Here is a 6,122-nt window from a genome sequence, read left to right on the forward strand (position 1 = left end):
GATCATCCATTCACCTACTCAGCGGCTCACAAAGACACAGTGGTTGGAACCAAAAATCTGAAATTTGGACTCATCAGACCAAAGGACAGATTTCCACCGGTATAATGTCCATTGCTTGAGTTTCTTAGCCCAAGCAAGTCTCTTGCTCTTATTGGTGTCCTTTAGTAGTGGTTTCTTTGCAGCAATTCGACCATGAAGACCTGATTCACACAGTCTCCTCTGAACAGTTGATGTTGAGATGTGTCTGTTACTTGAACTCTGTGAAGCAATTATTTGGGCGGCAATTTCTGAGGCTGGTAAGTCTAATGAAGTTATCCTCGGCAGCAGAGGTAACTCTGGGTCTTCCTTTCCTGTGGCAGTCCTCATGAGAGCCAGTTTCATCATAGCGCTTGATGGTTTTTGCGACTGCACTTGAAGAAACATTTTCCTGGATTGACTGACCTTCATGTCTTAAAGTGATGATGGAATGTCGTTTCTCTAAGCTTATCTGAACTGTTCTTGCCATAATATGGATTCGGTTATTTACCAAATCGGGCATCTTCTGTTTACCAACCCTACCTTGTCACAACACAAGTGATTGGCTCAAACCGATTAAGAAGGAAAGAATTTCCACAAATTTACTTTTAACAAGGCACACCTGTTGAATGAATTGCATTCCAATTGACGACCTCGTGATGCTGGTTGAGAGAATGCCAGGAGCGTGGAAAGCTGTCATTAAGGCAAAGGGTGGTTTTGAGGAATGTTCAATTTAAATATATTTTGATTTGTTTAACACTTTTTTTGGTTACTACATGATTCCATATGTTATTTCATAGTTTTGATGTCTTCGCTATTATTCTACAATGTAGAAAATAGGAAGAAATACAGAAAAACCCTTGAATGAGTAGGTGTGTCCAAACTTTTGACTGGTACTGTGTATATATATATATATATAGTAACTTGAATTAAGAATGTATAAATGACAAAGGCTCAATGCCTCTTTCTTTAGTTGAGTGTTTCCTGTGTTGAGGAAGTCCTTCAGTCAGCCGGTCAGGTCAGCCAGTCAGCCAGTCAGTCAGTCAGTCAGTCAGTCCAGTCAGTCAGTCAGTCAGCTCGTCAGTCTAGCCTACTGGAGCCTCTGAACAGCATGATCTGATCAGCTCCCTCTCGGCAGGCCCTCGTTGCCCTGGTAACCTGCTGACGCTCTGAGGGAGGAAGAGCTCTGTTCAGAGACAATGGCATTCATTCAGAGAACAACACTAGCACTAGGACCCTGGAGAAGACTGGGACTCCTGTTGGTGGGCCAGGCAGGCTGACTGGCTGAGCTGTGGAACACACAACCCTAATGAGAGAGAGAGAGCTGAGAGCAGAGAGAGAGAGAGAGAGAGAGAGAGAGAGAGAGAGAGAGAGGAGACTACAGGAACGCAGTCAGTCGCCTGTGTTGCTCAGTGCCAGAAACGCAGAGCTGGGGCGGAAATGGAGGGGCTCAGGCTCAGTGGAGGGAACTGACATTGCAGACTAGGAGAGGAGAGGTAGAACTATCGGAGAGGAGGAAAGGAAGGGGCTCGTCTGGACAACAGAAGGATTCTAAGGTGACTTTATGGCTCTTTTCAATCGCTGTCTGTGGTGGTGGTGGTGATGGGGGGAGGGTGTGTGTGTATGTATGTATGTATGTATGTATGTATGTATGTATGTATGTATGTATGTATGTATGTATGTGTGTGTGTGTGTGTGTGTGTGTGTGTGTGTGTAGACATTAGCAACCAAAGGAGGTTAAGTGTTGACATGTGCTGCTTCTGCACTTCTAAGTAGAAAGACTGTGTTTTTCAGTGATACAGAGTGAGGGATAGTTATGTGTTTGTTTTGAAGGGAGAGTAAAGGGGAAAGTCTAAGTGAGTGTTGACAGTCGTCGACTGGAGGGAAGGGGTCCAGAGGAGTGTACACTTTTAAGGGAACAGGGGGACCCCATCCACTCATGTTAGAAGGAGAGAGAGAGTAAATCGAAAATTGAGAGAGTAAATTGAGAGAGAGAGAGAGAGAGAGAGAGAGAGAGAGAGAGAGAGAGAGAGAGAGAGAGATCGCGATGGGGAGGTTTTAATCAGCTGAGCTCGGTGGTTTAGGGTTGTTGGTATACTGTACACTGTGTCCATGGATAGAGAGAGAAGAGTGATGTTTTAGTCAGCTTTGGGTAAAGTCTTGTAATACATGGGGATGAATTGAGCTGTATGTCATAGCTTAGATTAAGAAGGGACTCTTGTATGGGGATAAGGGGCTGGGTACTGTACGTGAGAGTGTGACAGGCGGGAAATAGGCTGAGAGAGGCAGATCTGATCAGACGCACAGCAACAGTGGAAAGAGCGCGTGGCACAGGGTGAGCACTATCACATCACGTTACACACACACACACACACACACACACACACACACACACACACACACACACACACACACACACACACACGCACACGCATACAGACACACACCACATCTCTCTCTCCCTCTTTCCCTCTCCCTCTCCTCTCTCTCTCTCTCTCTCTCTCTCTCTCTCTCTCTCTCTGAATATATTTATAATAAATGGACTCCCTAACCGTAGAGTTTGTGTAGCATATCAGGGCCACTGTGTTTGATAAGAGTGAACAAGCATGTCTGTCATTATTGCATGTGTTTCATCTGTTCACCAGCATCTCTTTATTTACACGCGCAACAGTATTTGTTTTTGTATTATTGTATGGCGGTAGAATCCTGTGTGTGACTTTCCGTGGGTTTGTTCGCCTGTCCTTAATCTGTGTGTTTGTTCGAGTGCGAGTGTGTTTACATCTCTGTCTGTGTGTAAATGTGTATCCACGGCAGTGCAGGGAATGTTCACTTGTTAGACAGAGTGTCAATCTCTGTCTCTGTCTCTCCGTGTCTGTGGTCTGTGTGGGTGATTGGCTCTGCTATTTTTATATATTGATGAGCGAGAGAGAGGGGGGGGGGCGAGTGCAAGGGATAGAAAGAGAGCGAGAGAGAGGACAGCAAGAGAGAGACGGAGGGAACAGAGAGAGAGCGAGAGAACCTGTCGTGATCTAGTGAAGTTCATTCATAATTCACCCGCCCCACCGTATGGCATCGTTCATTCAGATAATGATCCCCATTGGCTGTGTTCATTTAGGATCTCAGCACTATATCGCCCTGCTAGTCTCAATGAAGAGACCCCCTATGTCGGAGCTCTCACTGTGTCTGGACTCCAAACACACTGTAACTGACGTTTCCCGGTACCCCCCACCGACGTCAACAAATGCCTGATGCAAAAGTCCGATTTCCATGTCATATTTAATTGAAATGAGCCTTCATTTATCCCAGATAAAACATGTGCTTGATCAATTGCTTACCAAAGACAACTAATGCTGGGCTACAGCTTTTGGTCTTCTTTATTGGTTTCCAGCATTGGTCTGGCCTAGTCAAAATAGACATGTCCAGTCCTGTGTAGTCTGGATGTGAGAGGCCAGTCAATGTTATAGATACCATCCATCCTAAACCCAATGGGTCAATAACGACTTTCATTTGACACATAGGTCAGCAGTAACAAAGACCGTAATTTCTCTCTTTGAGCTAATTCACATATACCCTCCTCCCTACTTCTCTTTCCTCAGCTAAGCGGCGTGTGCGTTTAGTGCTGTGTTAATGAAGTCTAAAGCCGTATAGTGGAACCACAGCATATTAGTGGAAAGAAGAACGATGGTCTTTGTGTCCCCCCCCCCCCCCCAGGTTATAATTGTCATTGACTCTTCAATAGCCACCCTGCTGTGCCCGAATGGAGTCATTGTCCACAGCACAGCGAGCCTGGCTCAATTAGCTCCACTCACGTCAGTAAGAGAGCGCCCAGCGTGTGTGTGTGTGTGTGTGTGAACAGTGTGTGTGTGAACAGTGTGTGTGTGAGTGTGTCCTCTTGCTAACTAACTCAGTCCTTATAAAGCTCGGGTAAAAATAGAGCGGGGATGAAAAAAAAAAGGTTTTATATTTTGAGAGATGTTCTCATTTCTAGCTGAGGTTGCCGACAGATTTGAAGGGATGATTCTGGTGTGTGTGTGAGTGAGTGAGTTTAAGGAGTGTGTCGGACCAGGAATGCCACTGCTCGTGTGGAGAGGGCTCTGTCTTGTGTTCTTGTCAGATAAGATGTTAAATTTCCAATTCTGACTTGTCCGTGTGAGTGCACATGTGTGGGTTTCTGTGTGAGTGTATGTGTTGTTCTGTGTGTGACTGTGCATGATTGTGTGTGTGGTGTGTGTGTCGGCGGAGGTATAGCGTGACGCTGGTTGCTAAGCGAGGCAGGGACGTGGGTGGAAGGATTTCCTGTCGACAGGAGAGTTTGCTTATGCGGGGAGGGCCGTGCCGAGGGGAAGTGTGTGTTTTCTGTGTTTGTGTGTGCGTGTGTTATTTGCCTCGATCACTCATCAAGCAACACACACACCCAAAAGTAGTCTCTCATATTGCTGTCTGGACAGACAGACCAAACACACACACCACTGTAGGCCAGGGGCATCCAATTTGGAATAGCCCACACATCTATAAGTGGGTGAATGATTGGGCATCATTTGATGTGACAGGCTGGCCCTTCTACTTTTGTGCCAAACCTCCTAGTCTGTTGACTGTTATTTGGGTTGCATAATGTCCTGGCTGGCGTCATTTGGCTGTTCTGTTCTTTTAGATGGACCTTGTGGCACATCCCCCAAAACCCCCATGACGTTATCCCCATAGCATGGACTTGTTCTCTCTCTCTCTCGCGCGCGCTCTCTCGCTCTCTCTGTCCTTCTCTCTCTCGCTTCTCACTCTGTCCTTCTCTCTCCCTCGGTCTCTCTGCAGTGATGTCATGTCTGTTTTATTGTGTCCCACACGTGAGGGTTGCCATTGCCATATGCACCATCGGCATGGCTCCCACTATAGTTACGTAATTGACATTGAATGAGAGGGAGGGGTGACGTCAGTCCCTCTGGTCCTCTCCTCTCTGGCTAGCTACAGTGATGTCATAGTTAGAAGCAGCCATACAAGGTCATCGTAGCTCACGAGAGGGGAGGAGCCAGAGTGTTTTTTAAAAACTACCTCAGGGCCAATCAGATGTATCTAATGTGTTTACCTCCTTTGCGGCAACCCTCTATGCCAGACACTGTTATCAAATGCATTTATCACACAATCGGGGATTTGGCCCTGTCACTTCATTTATATAACAGCCCAGCCACTTGGTTTGGATACAAAGATGAGGGTTTGGGGCAGGAGAAATGTAATATCACTCAAATTCGCAAATGGCGCTAATGGATACAATGATTGACAGTCCATGAGATCATATTTTGAAGCTATACATTGTTTGTAAACAAACACATTGTTTACTAACAATGGAGGAAAACAACTTTATATGGTTGTTATTATATAATAATACATCTGGTTGTTATTTTATCCTTTGGCCGCCTTTCCTTCCAGTTCTCTGCTGCCGTTGACTGGAATGAATTGCAGAAATCACTCAAGCTGGAGTCTTATATCTCCCTCACTAACTTTAAGCATCAGCTGTCAGAGTAGCTTACCTATCACTGTACCTGTACACAGCCCCATCTGTAAATAGCACACCAAACTACCTCATCCCCATATTGTTATTTATCCTCTTGCTCATCATCATCTGCACATCTATCACTCTAGTGTTAATGCTAAATTGTAATTGTTTTGCCTCTATGGCCTATTTATTGCCTTACCTCCCTACTCTTCTACATTTGCACACACTGTACATAGATTTTCCTATTGTGTTATTGACTGTATGTTTGTTTATGTGTAACTCTGTGTTGTTGTTTTTGTCGCACTGCTTTGCTTTATCTTGGCCACAGTTGTAAATGAGAACTTGTTCTTAATTAACTGGCCTAAAATAAACTTGTTAAATATAGTTTTTTTTAAATATTGTAATACAATGGTTGTTATTATATGGTAATGCATTAGTTATTATTATATGGTAATGTAGTAGTTATTATATGCTAATGCAGTAGTTATTATATGGTAATGCAGTAGTTAGTATATGGTAATGCAGTAGTTGTTATTATACGGTAATGCAGTAGTTGTTATTATACGGCAATGCAGTAGTTGTTATTATACGGTATTGCAGTAGTAATTATACGGTAATGCAG

General features: G+C 44.5%; 1 protein-coding gene across 1 annotated transcript in view; it reads left to right on the plus strand.

Moving 5' to 3' along the window:
- Positions 1-1,444: 1,444 nt before the first annotated feature.
- The window catches only part of ches1 (checkpoint suppressor 1), a 49,350-nt gene continuing 44,672 nt past the window's right edge, over positions 1,445-6,122 (plus strand). Inside the window, exon 1 of the mRNA XM_064924984.1 lies at positions 1,445-1,571. The gene's annotated coding sequence lies outside the window, so the exon portion shown is untranslated. The remainder of the gene's footprint in view (positions 1,572-6,122) is intronic.

The sequence above is a fragment of the Oncorhynchus masou genome, chromosome 19 (genome assembly GCF_036934945.1).
Source record: "Oncorhynchus masou masou isolate Uvic2021 chromosome 19, UVic_Omas_1.1, whole genome shotgun sequence".
Taxonomy (NCBI): Eukaryota; Metazoa; Chordata; class Actinopteri; order Salmoniformes; family Salmonidae; genus Oncorhynchus; species Oncorhynchus masou.